Below are 12,047 nucleotides of genomic sequence, written 5' to 3'. Positions count from 1 at the left end.
GCACTGGCTGCCACAGTAGGGGAAAGACAGGAGGTGACAGGAATCCAGAACCCACTCCCCACCCAGGGTAGTGGTAAACGGGTGCGGCACGGCTGCGTGAGGAGCTGGCTGAAGGAAGATGCGGTGGAGCCCGATAGAGATGTGGCCCAGGGTGGGACCTCAGGGTCGAGGTCCGGAGTGGAGAGCGATTAGGCAGCCTGACAAGGGAGGCTGATGAACAACTACACGCTGGAATGGTTATGACCTGGGACTCGGATCACAGAGGTCTGGGTCTGAGATCCTGGCTCCATCACGCACTAAGTCTGGGTCCTTTGAGACGTTGATGACCCTACCTGAGCCTCAGTTTCTTTATCTGTACAGTGGGCCTGCATATGGTAACTGCCCTCACAGGGAATTCTGTGAAGATTAAAGAAGGTAATTCTGGCACTCAGAAGTGCTCCATCAGGGCTGACCATCCCCACAGTTAGCTGTATTCCCCTGCTCCTGTCATTCTCTCCCTGACGTGATACGATACATGGTTCCATAGTCCTTCTTTCCATGCACCCATATTCCATAATACTTCAGGACAGACAATGCTGAGGAAGGGGTTCCAGGTCTGGGTATGATGTAGTAAGGTCACCTCCCCCTGTGTCTCCCACCAAGTCAGCTTTCAAACCTGCAGCAGATGCTCGAGGCAGCTAGTCAATGACTCAGGAAAGTGAACAGCAGCAGGCAGACTGCGGAGATGACGAGCTGTTGCTGTCCCATCAAACCTGCAGTGAGTTCACCATTTTTCCCCTCTAGCATCCTCCAGCCTAAACTGCAGACTGCTTGACCCCAAAAGTTGGGCAGGGGATGAACAGACAGGGCTCTCAGAGAAGCCCTCCAGCTCTGGCTCCAGGAGTGGAAAAGGGGACTCCTATGCTCAGAAAGGATGGAGGGGATCTCGTTTTTCTTTTTTTCTTTTCGCCCCTTCTCTCATGCCTCAGCCTGCAGCGGTCCTCAAGCACCTGACACTCTCGGGGAGGGGGCAGTAAGATCAGTGGTTCCTCAAGGATGCCCAGGTCTTCATCCCTGGAGCCTGTTCGTATGTCAGCTTCTATGACAAGAGGGACTGGCTGCTGTGGTTACATTCAGCCTTTTGAGATGGGGAGATGATCCTGGACTCTTCAGGTGCACCCCGTGGAATCTCAGGGTCCCAGAGTAGTTGCTGGGAAGCAAGGAAGCGGCCATGGCATGGGCAGCTTCCAGGAAGCCGGGAAAGGGATTCTGCCCCACGGCCTCTGGAAGGCACCAGCCCCGCCGACACCTTGACTGCAGCCCAGTAAGACGGATCTTGGACTTCCGGCCTCTACAGTGGCTGGAGAATAAATCTGTGCAATTTTTAGCCACGAAGTTTGTGCTAATTTGTTATGGCAACAATAGGAAATTAACACAGGGGAAAACTTTCCTCTTTAATCAGAAGAGCTGTGGTCCCAAGAGAGTGGGGCCAACCCACAATGCCTCTCTTTTGTCCTGTCCTCCTCCACTCGACCTTGGGTGGGGGGCGGTGGAGGGTTGGGAAGCGCTTAGCCATGGGAAGTAGGTTAACCTTGACCCAATCCTTGCACCTTAGACAAAAGTCCGCTCAAAATGAATCACAGATCTAAATGTAAAGCTATAAAACTTTTAAAGGAAAACCTAGGAGAAAATCTTTATGACCTGGGTTTAGGCTACCAGTTGATAGACATGACACCAAAAGTATGATCTCGGACACACACACAAAAAAATGAATTTCATCAAAATTAAAAAGTTGTCTCATGCAAAAGACACCGTTAAGACTGAAAACTGAAAAGACAAGCTGAAGACTAGAAGAAAATATGTACAAGTCACGTGTTCGACAAAGGTCTTGTATCCAACATATACAAAGAACTTCCAAAACTCAACCTTTGTAAAACCACAAACAGCCTAGTTTCTAAGAATAGGCAAAATACTTGAACACACACTTACTTCCCCAAAGAGGATGTGTGAAAGAAAAATATGCACGTGAAAAGATGCTCAACATCATCAGTCATTAGTGAAATGCAAATTAAGACCACGATGAGATATTCTGCATCCTTGTGAACAGCCACAGTAAAGAGTCATGACAGTATCAAATGCTGCCCAGGGTGCATAGGAACTGGGCCTCTCGTACACTATGGGAATGCACAGTTTTTTACATTTAGCATAGGACCCAGTCATTCACTGTTAGGTATTTGCAGTAGAGAAATGAAAACTTTTGTTCACACAAAAAGCTGCACTTGAATGTTTCCACCAGCTCTATTCAAAATTGCCAACAACTGGAGACAACGCAAGTATCCTTTATGAACAGATGAAAAACCATGGTATATCCATTTAACCAAACACTGCTCAGTAATAAAAACAAACTGCTGACTCACCCAACAACCCGACAATTCTCAGACATGCTAAGTGAAAGACGCCAGCCTCAAGAGGTTGCTTACCGTATGATTCCATTTATATGACATTCCTGAAAGGACAAAACTAGAGGGGTAGGGACAAGGGCTTAGGGTTGGGGGAGGGTGCGGCTAGAAAGGAAATGAGGGAAAAGCATGAAGAAGCTTTTTGGGGCGATGGAACTGGTCTATATCTTGATGGTGATGGTGGTTACTCAAATCTATACATGTGTTTAAATTCACAGACCTGAACAAGAACAACAAAAGTCAATTGCACTGTATGTTAATTTAAATTTTTTTTTGTGAAAGTCAAGGCAAGCAGGGCTCTGATCAATCTATTAAACTTCGCTCTATCCCAGAATACACAGAGTGATGTCTTTCTGGGCCCCATTGTGGATTCATGGATGGTTTGGGCTCGATTTACTAGTCTGTGTTCCATCTTCTCCCTCCTTATAATATCACTTGCCTTAGCATTTCACAGCAGTGCTACACACCCAGAGACACCCTTTCTCCTGCCTAGAATAGGTCATTAATCTGTGCGAGTGCACAAATGGCTCCATCATCTACCCTTCTCTGTGCCCCTCCTTTGCCACGAGGCTTTGCAGTGCCCTCCCACCCTGACTCTGGTTTCTACCTTGTGACCCCCCTTGGCAATGGGACATCAGCCGATGTGACATGCTCAGAGCTTGGATGGTACCTGTATGGGTGGGCTTGCCCTGTCTGTGCTCCCTGCTGTACGTACCCAGGCTGGCCTGCTTGTCCTGGGAGGAGGATGAAAGATCTGTGGATCTTTCTGTTTCACAGCCCAGTTTTTCCATTCTTCCTAGTCAAGGCCATCCTGCATCCACAGCCACCTACTGATTCCCAGACACAGAAGCCAGCTCAGCCAAGACCAGCTAAGCCTCCTAGCCCATCACCTGATGCATAAGCAATATGTTATTATCACATACCAACTTGAAAGTATCATAGATGTTTGTTACACAGCATCAACATGGCAGGAGATAAGTGATAACCAAATCAAGTAACCATTTTCAGTTATCACACCCAGACATCATTTTAAAAGTGCAAGGGGAGGCCAGGCGCAGTGGCTCATGCCTGTAATCCCAGCACTTTGGTAGGTCAAGGCAGGAGGATCACCTGAGGTCAGGAGTTCGGGACCAGCCTAGCCAATATGGTGAAACCCTGTGTCTACTAAAAATACAAAAATTAGCCAGGTGTGGTGGTGCAAGCCTGTAATCCCAGCTACTGGGGAGGCTGAAGCAGGAGAATTGCTTGAACCCGGGAGGCGGCAGTTGCAGTGAGCAAAGATCGCGCCACTGCCCTCCAGCCTGGGCAACAGACTGAGACTCCGTCTCAAAAATAAATAAATAAAACTAAAAAGTGCAAGGGGAAATGCAGAAAGCTATGAGTTTGCTTGACCTACTGAGAAGAAACCTCTCACCAAGATCAATTATACTTCAGCAGGACAGGACGATTTTGGTCTATAAATGGCAGACAATTTCCTTTTTCTTTTCTTTTTTTTTTTTTTTTTTGAAATGGAGTTTTGCTGCATTGCCCAGGCTGGAGGGCAGTGGCGTGATCTCGGCTCACTGCAACCTCCGCCTCCCAGGTTCCAGCGATTCTCCTGTCTTAGCCTCCCAAGTAGCTGGGACTACAGGCACGTGCCACCACACCTGTCTAATTTTTTTTTTTTCTATTTTTAGTAGAGATAGGGTTTCACCGTGTTAGCCAGGATGGTCTCAGTCCTGACCTCGTGATCCGCCCACCTCGGCCTCCCAAAGTGCTGGGATTACAGGCATGAGCCACCACGCCCGGCCACACAATTTTTGTATGCTGTGGACACACCTCTCTGATATAGGAGATATTTTATTACTTTTTTGTTTGTTTGCTTAAACAAAGCCCACATAGGATGGAGGTCATTGTGCCAAAAATACCTAATCTGCTTCCCTTTTGCCGAAGTGAAGTTTCAGATGCTCCAACGTTTAAAAATAAAAGACATGAAGTAGGGCAAGCAATTGTAATAATGTCTAAGCTGCCAACTCAAATCATTTTGGGACTGAAGTGAGAGTTTGAACAAAGAAGTAAAACCACAGTCAAAATTGCTTCCCTTTGAGAAACTCCAAGTAGGTAATATTTCCTTTAAATCCTCTCAACGAGCCTGTGAGATCTCGGCCACTATCCCCATTTTATAGAGGGGGATGCTGAGGCAGAGGTCAGGTTCACAAGGCTGCTATGTAGTTGAGCTGGAACTGGAGCCCAGGTCTGTTTGGCTCAAAGTCTTGCTCTTTCTGTCACGTACCAAGCTGCTGCTGAACTCCTGTAAGAAATTACCAACAGCGCTTTGGCTTAGCCACTATACTGAAATCTGACCACGTACCACGCTAACCAGTTTACTGAGGTGAAAAGAAGGTCCATTATTTTAGGTGTGCCCGGCACCTTGCAGTGTGGTCTTTGGGCTCAGCAATTTAGGGCCTGGCCAGAGGGATGGCATCTTTATGCTAACAAGATCCCAGAGTCCCAGCCTCCGAGATCGACTTGACCAACACCTGGGAGGAAAGGGAGTGACCGTGGGTGGAGATACATGGATAAATCTACATTGTCTCCTAAATATGCTCAGTGAATGCGCCTGCTGTGTGCTCCCCCGGCCCCCAGGCCCTGATCAACTCTTTTTTTTTTTGAGATGGAGTCTCACTCTGTCGCCCAGGCTGGAGTGCCGTGGTGCGATCTTGGCTCACTGCAACCTCCACCTCCCAGGCTCAAGCGATTCTCTTATGTCAGCCTCCTGAGTAGCTGGGATTACAGGCGTGCGCCACCATGCCCGGCTAATTTTTGTAGTTTTAGTAGAGATGGGGTTTTATCATGTTGGCCAGGCTGGTCTGAAACTCCTGGCCACCTGATCTGCCTGCCTTGGCCTCCCAAAGTGCTGGGATTACAGGCGTGAGACACCGTGCCCAGCCCCCTGACACCTCTTAATACCAGCTCTGCCCTGGATCTAAGGAACCCAGAAATTAGCTGTGTACACTCCTGCTAGCAATGAAAGCGACCCCTGCTGCAGCCACAGCTAAACTAGTTAGTGTGTACTCTGTGCTAGGTATGAGTTCTTCAACTTTCCGGGATAGGGGCTATAATTAGTCCCATTTTACAGATGGAAAAATAGAAGCATGAAGTCCCTAAAGGTTCTAATCCAAGATCACTGATACAGTAAATGGCATGGCCTCGCATCAAACCCAAGCCTGCACAACGGCCGCCCTCCTTCTCACTGATAAGGCCATGCTGCTTGTACCTTTGATGTGAAAGTAATAAACAAGCCTCGTCCCCAACCTGGACAGTACGGCTTGTTTCCTGTTGCATTAGTAATTTCTCAACCTGCCTTCCCAGAACAAGCGAGTGAGAAAAACATCCTCAACTCTGTCACAGCAAGTTCTCATGTATAAAAAAGATAAATAAACACACGAAATCCTGTTCTTACTCAGCAAGCCGTAACCTGCTTTATCTTCTGAGTGACGCCTGCTAAGCCAGCAGATTGTGCGCTCACAGGCGAGTGCCAGGGCCAAAGCTGAGCTTTGTTCACCCTTCTCTCTGGTCCAGGCAAAACATCCTGGGTGTGTGACATGAATGAAGACAAGGGGCTTGGCTCATGGGCAAACAGGTTAGCAACGGGATGGCTCCAAGTGGATGTCCAACAGGTATCAAAGACCCCTTTTCTCAGCTGGGATCAAAGCTCTCAGAAGTTCCTTAATCCTCCCCAGCCCCATTTTCTAGCGCTTTCTACAATTAACCTCAAAGAAGGGGAGATGGGTAGGACCTTGGACAGCACCAATAGGCCTCCCATGGCCAATCTAAGCACCAAGAGGCCACAGCGGTGGCAGGGCTTATACAGTGGCTACGGCCTCTATACTCTGAGGACCTCCAGGGGAGACACGCAGTGGTGGAAGATGAGTGTGACCAAGCCTGACTTCATTTCCTAGGGGCACAGAGGACCCACAGTTAAAATGCAGGACCTGCAAATCCCCAGCCCTGAAGATATTCAGGAGTGCTCTTTAAGTGCTTCATTTTGGTGTGACGGTGACAAAGGGTAGAGACTTGCCGATCGTGCACACCCAGCTCACACTCTCCACGCCGCCATATCCCAGCTGTGAGACGATGGCTTGGCCACGTCACTCTGTGAGGCTCCGTTTCCTCATCTGGAAAAAAGGGACAGTAACACCAACCTCAAAGAAAGGATGTGTGAACTTAATAAATGAAAAGCTGGCTGTGCATAGTGGCTCATGCCTGTAATCCCAGCAATTTGGGAGGCCGAGGTGGGTAAATCACTTGAGGCCAGGAGTTCGAGACCAGCCCGGCCAACACAATCAAACCCCATCTCTACTAAAAAAAACAAAAAAAACCCCAAAAATTAGCTGGGCATGGTGGCACATGCCTGTTATCCCAGCTACTTGGGAGGCTGAAGCACGAAAGTCGCTTGAGCCTGGGAGGCAGAGGTTGCAGTGAGCTGAGATCACACCACTGCAGTCCAGCCTGGGTGACAGAGTGAGACTGTCTCAAAAAATAAAGAAATGAAAAGCTCCTGGCCTAATACCTGCATCCTGACAGGTGCTAAACACACATTGGTTTCTCCTCCCTCTCTCTTTTTCTTGACTGTGGAGTCCCAGTGCTTTCTAGCTGGTTTTACAAGACCCAACGAGTGAGCTTCTCAGGCCAGGTCTGGGTTTCTCAACCTTGGCACTACTGACGTTCGGGTCAGATAACTCTGCTGTGCAGGGAGGAGGCTGTCCTGTGAGGTGTAGGATGCTCAGCACATCCCTCGCCTCTACCCACTAGATTCTGGTGGCACTGTCCCCCATGACTGGGACAACCAAAACTGTCTGCATTCATTCCCAGCTGTCCCTGGAATTGGGGAGTAAGGCAAAATTGCCCTTAGTTAAAAACCAGAGGGGTAGAGGCAAAAGGAAACCCACTGGGGTTTAGTAGGGCAGGGGGCAGTGAGTGACAGGGGAGTGGCAACCCAAGAAAAGCAGAATCAAAGGTCCTCTGACAGCCCCTCTGCAGGGAACTCCTTCAGGTGAATTTTACCCATGAACAGAATTTGGTGGAAGGCGACTATGACCAAGCCTGGCTTCATTTCCTAGGGGCACAGAGGACCCACAGTTAAAATGCAGGACCTGCAAATCTCCAGCCCTGAAGATATTCAGGAGTGCTCTTTAAGTGCACTTATTTGAATTTAACAGGTGAGAACACCAGACTTCCTTTTCAACCCTAATAACCTGTGACCGATTTCCCTAAACTGACACAACTGCCCTCCAGAGACCCACTTTTCTTGGTGAGCTGCTAAAAGCAAAACAAAACAAAAAAAAACCCAAAACAAAAACCAAACCCTCCATAATCATTGGCTGTGTTCTTTCTACAGGTAACCAAGTGCAGCCGCTGGCTACACAGAAAGGACAAGAAGCCAAAGGAGCTGCCATAGAGAAGGTGTGAGAAGCGCGGGACACCTCGCCGAAGAGCAAGACATTTGGCTGGGCACAGAGGCCCTCTTTGGGAACACGTCTTCCACATGGAGGAAGGGAGCAGGTGTGCCAGCGGTGCTTGGGTACTCAGCGGACATCTCTAGCCCGAGGATTATTCCAATGGACCCTTTTTTCATGGAGTCCAAACTCTTTTGAGGACCTCAGTCAGAACCGTAGGGGCCGCGTTGCCCCGAGGCCTGGTGTTGGAGCTGTCCGGGTCAGCACCTCGTCATAGTGATCCCCTGGGGTCAAGTGGGATCCCCTGCTGCCCTCATCCTGCACTCTTCACATGTTAAACAGCTTTATGCACCGAAGTCCCCTTTTGCCCTGGAAGGCTTTTGAGGTACAGTGGACCCCATGAGGCCCACAGATGTTTTAAGCAAACAAAGGAATTTCCAACCAACTTAAACATCAGACTTTATATCAAGATGTGCATTTCTGCCACCTCTTAAAAAGGTTAAGGACTTTTATCCAGCTAGCTGCAGTTCTATATAACAGCAATCAGCCAGGTAAGCAGTGGCCAATCCCTTTAAATGGGGTCTATGAGCTGCACTCCACACCACTCCCTGCTGACAACTTAATGGCTTAATTCACTTACATGACCCACCCAGACCTACAGGCACCTGAGTTTGCCACGACATCCCAGTCGACAGAGGTAAATTTGGGGTGCCTGTAGATACTGGAAGATCACAGAACCAAGGCCCCAATTTGGGGTGTCAGTCCAGGTAGCAGGGTGTCTCCTCCCTCCAAATAATACATCTAGTTGATAATAATGAGGCTGAGAAAGTAAGAAATGAGGACAAAAGGCTGCAATGGCTGATGGGCTGCTCTCTGATGAGACAGGTCTGTCCAGGAGCCTCATTGCTGGGGGTTGGGAGGGGGGTGCAACATTAGTGTGTCACCTCCTGTGGTGTGCAAATACGTATCAACACATCAGAAAAGGGGCCAAAGATTCCATGAGCCCAAACAGCCTCTTAGCATCTAAGCTATCCCAGGACCCACAGGGCCACAGGTACCAGCCCACAAACGGTGACCGGGGCTGACTTTCCAGGCAGCTGCTGCAGATTCTGCAAAGTGCTCCACATGAGAATAACCTGCCCTTTGGGCAAAACAGCAGCAAAGTGTCCTCTCTGGCCTCAGATGGCCGCCGGTTCCAGAATCCAGTTTGTTCAGAGAGTCCCTGCCTGGCAAAGGTGGCCACGTTTCTAAGCAGAGCTGTTGAGTTGAACGTATCCCTCCCAGAGGTGTGATGTGGGCCGTGGCTTGCAAAGGCACCACCGTTTCCCCTTGCTGCCCTTGATAACTTGTTGGTGGCACTCTCCCATAGACGAGGGGCACAGGGATGCCACCACAGCCGCGCTGCGCCACCTGCTCCCTGGGTCCGCAGCCAACTTGGCAGCAGAGGAGGACAGCCTGCTATTTATTCTTAACACTCTGGGGCTAGATGTTGATTCTGCAGCCCTCTTATGCAGGCTTCTCTGGGAGACACTGATTCCCCTCGCTAGGCTGACCAGGCTTTCTTCGGCTTTCGCACCTCCTCCCGCCTCTGCCCCGTGGGCTCCAGTCTCCTGCCCTGTCCCTAGCTTCCGTCCGAGGCCAGTACCTCTTCCTGCCCTCTCTTTCCCTGGGCACCTGACCCCGACCTGGTAACCTCTGCAATCCCCCATATGTCAAACAATTCTATGTTTAGGGAAATCGCAGCCCAAGAGTGTTTCCAAATTCTTGAGAGAGACTGGGATTTGAGATGGTGAAGTCAGAATTCCTGCAACTTCTTAGGAATTCTCCAAATTATAAGTTATTCTTAAACTATTACTAACATCCTTCCCACTACTTACCCATTATCCTAGAAATCTAAAACTGTTAGCTTAATAATATTGAGTTTAGTAGGATTTGTAAAACACGATAGCTTAGAATGAATCTCCAAACGCTGGGAAACACAAGTGAACGCTGTTGGGTGCTGCTGGGAGAATCACGCAACATGGGCACCTCCTAGCAGGGCTCGTGGCGCTACAGAGTCTGGTGTCCAGAATGCCAATTTAAGGACTTATTGTGCTTCCAAAACTTGTAACTTCTTGGAATGCCACTCACAGAAAGTATACAATTCACATAAACATATTAGTATTTATTTGCAAGAATGATTCATTGTTTGCAGTAGACAGAGCCAGGAACACACAGTTGGAACATGGGGTCAGTACAAGGCAATCCTGACTAATGAGATCGTGACCATGTCTCTCCCATGTGTTCCTGTCCTGGTACCCGCAAACGCCGCCTCAGACCTGCAGCTCCGTGTGTTGATACCTCCTGCTCCTGCCTCGGCTCTGTGGCTGTGGATTCCTCCAAACTGTGATTGCTACACCTTAATTTTCAGTAGGACAATTATAACACACTTCTCCAATCTCTTGACTGGTTTTTCTTGTGATGTGAGATGGGAGAAGACTTACATTTCCGGAGGCATGCCTGGGAGGAGCTGCCTCCTGAAGCCAGCTCAGAGGCGGCCATCCTAGGAGACGTTTACTCTGCTCTCGCCTGGCTCCGGGCCTGCCTTCAGGATGCACGTAGACCAGTTTCCGACCCCAATGCTTCCTTTACGTCTCATCTGCTCCTAAGTGGGTTTCCCCTCCTTGTCCCCTTGACCTCTCTGCACCCAGATGTTCAGCCTCAAAAACTCGGCATCTGCTGCTGCTCTCCTTCCATTGCTCCAGCGGGAGGCCTAGTCACCTACTCAAGTCTCACCGTCCTCATCCCAGAGGGTGGCAATGCTCCTGCTGCCCCCTTGCCATGAGGACCATGGGGCAGATGCTGCTGCACACCTAAGACGTGGGGCCCCATGTCCCCTCTTGGTAGGGCCTTCCAAACCCACGTCCCCCTTTCCTATTGGCCATCTGGGTCAGGCCCTCCCCGCCTTCTGTCTGCAACATGATGAGGGCACCCTAGCCCATCTCCCAATCCATCCACTATACCCAGTCCTGGCGTGCTCTTTGGAAAGCACAGCCCTGAGCTCACACACCTGCAAGGGCTCCAGCCCCCAGAGACCAAGACCTCCATCCCAGGTCCCAGTGTGCCCTGACCATAGGGCCAAGTGCCCTGTTCTGCAGCTATAGGGGATGACTTGGGGTTCCCTGCCCCTTGCAGCTGTTCTGCACCCCTGGAAAGAGTGGCTTCCCCTTCGATCCAGATCAAACCCTGCATATCAAATTGGTATAAGAGGGTGGACTTTAGTGATGTCGGGAAAAGTTTAAAATGTACATACCCTCTAAGCCAGAATGGCTTCTACACATCAAGCCTGTAGCTCTACCTGCCAAAATGTGTATGCATTGAGATGTTCCAGACTACAGTCTGAGGGAGAAAAATCTGGAAACCTCTTAACTGTTCAAGTAGAGCAATGGTGAAATAAATTAGGAAACAGCCATTACAGTGGATACTCATCAGCTTTCAGAAGGACTGAGCCAGTTTTACTAAATTAAGAAAAGCGGCCAGGCACGGTGGTTCACGCCTGTAATCCCAGCACTTCGGGAGGCCAAGGCGGGTGGATCACCTGACGTCAGAAGTTTGAGACAAGCCTGGCCAACATGGAGAAACCCCGTCTCTACTAAAAATAAAAAAATTAGCTGGGCGTGGGAGCGGGTGCTTGTAATTCTAGCTACTCGGGAGGCTGAGGCAGGGGAATCGCTTGAACCTGGAAGGCGGAAATTGCAGTGAGCCGAGATTGCACCACTGCACTCTAGCCTGGGCGACAAGAGTGAAACTGTTTCAAAAAAAAAAGAAAAAAGAAAAAAAAAAATAGAAAGGCAAATTTCAGAACAGTTGAGTTTCTATTTGACTTACCTAAGTATTGATGATTTCTGCAAAGTTACACGAGAGACTTGACAGTGAGTGCGAGGGCAGGTGTGCCCTCCTCATCTTCTTTCTGTGGTGTTTTAGGGTTTTTCCACACTAGAAGTTCATCACTTTCCCTAAAATATCTGCCCCCCATAATCTCTTTCCCCGAGGCTCCCTTTCTGTTGGTAGAAACAGTTACACACATACGGTGCTTACTATGTGTGATGCGCTGTTCTAAAAGCTTCTAAGAGACCACTTTCCTCCTTAGTAGAAGAGCCAAAGACTACCAGCGACTCCAAAATCAACACCA

At 49.2% G+C, this 12,047-nt stretch overlaps 1 protein-coding gene and 1 long non-coding RNA gene across 16 annotated transcripts in view; both read right to left on the bottom strand.

Moving 5' to 3' along the window:
- SNX29 (sorting nexin 29) overlaps positions 1-12,047 on the bottom strand; it is a 657,788-nt gene that overhangs the window by 104,402 nt on the left and 541,339 nt on the right. The gene's annotated exons all lie outside the window — the stretch shown is intronic.
- LOC144338405 (uncharacterized) overlaps positions 1-12,047 on the bottom strand; it is a 30,143-nt gene that overhangs the window by 15,584 nt on the left and 2,512 nt on the right. The window lies entirely within an intron of this gene.

This window comes from Macaca mulatta, chromosome 20 (genome assembly GCF_049350105.2).
Source record: "Macaca mulatta isolate MMU2019108-1 chromosome 20, T2T-MMU8v2.0, whole genome shotgun sequence".
NCBI classification, from domain to species: Eukaryota; Metazoa; Chordata; class Mammalia; order Primates; family Cercopithecidae; genus Macaca; species Macaca mulatta.
This window is presented reverse-complemented; position numbering and strand designations above follow the sequence as displayed.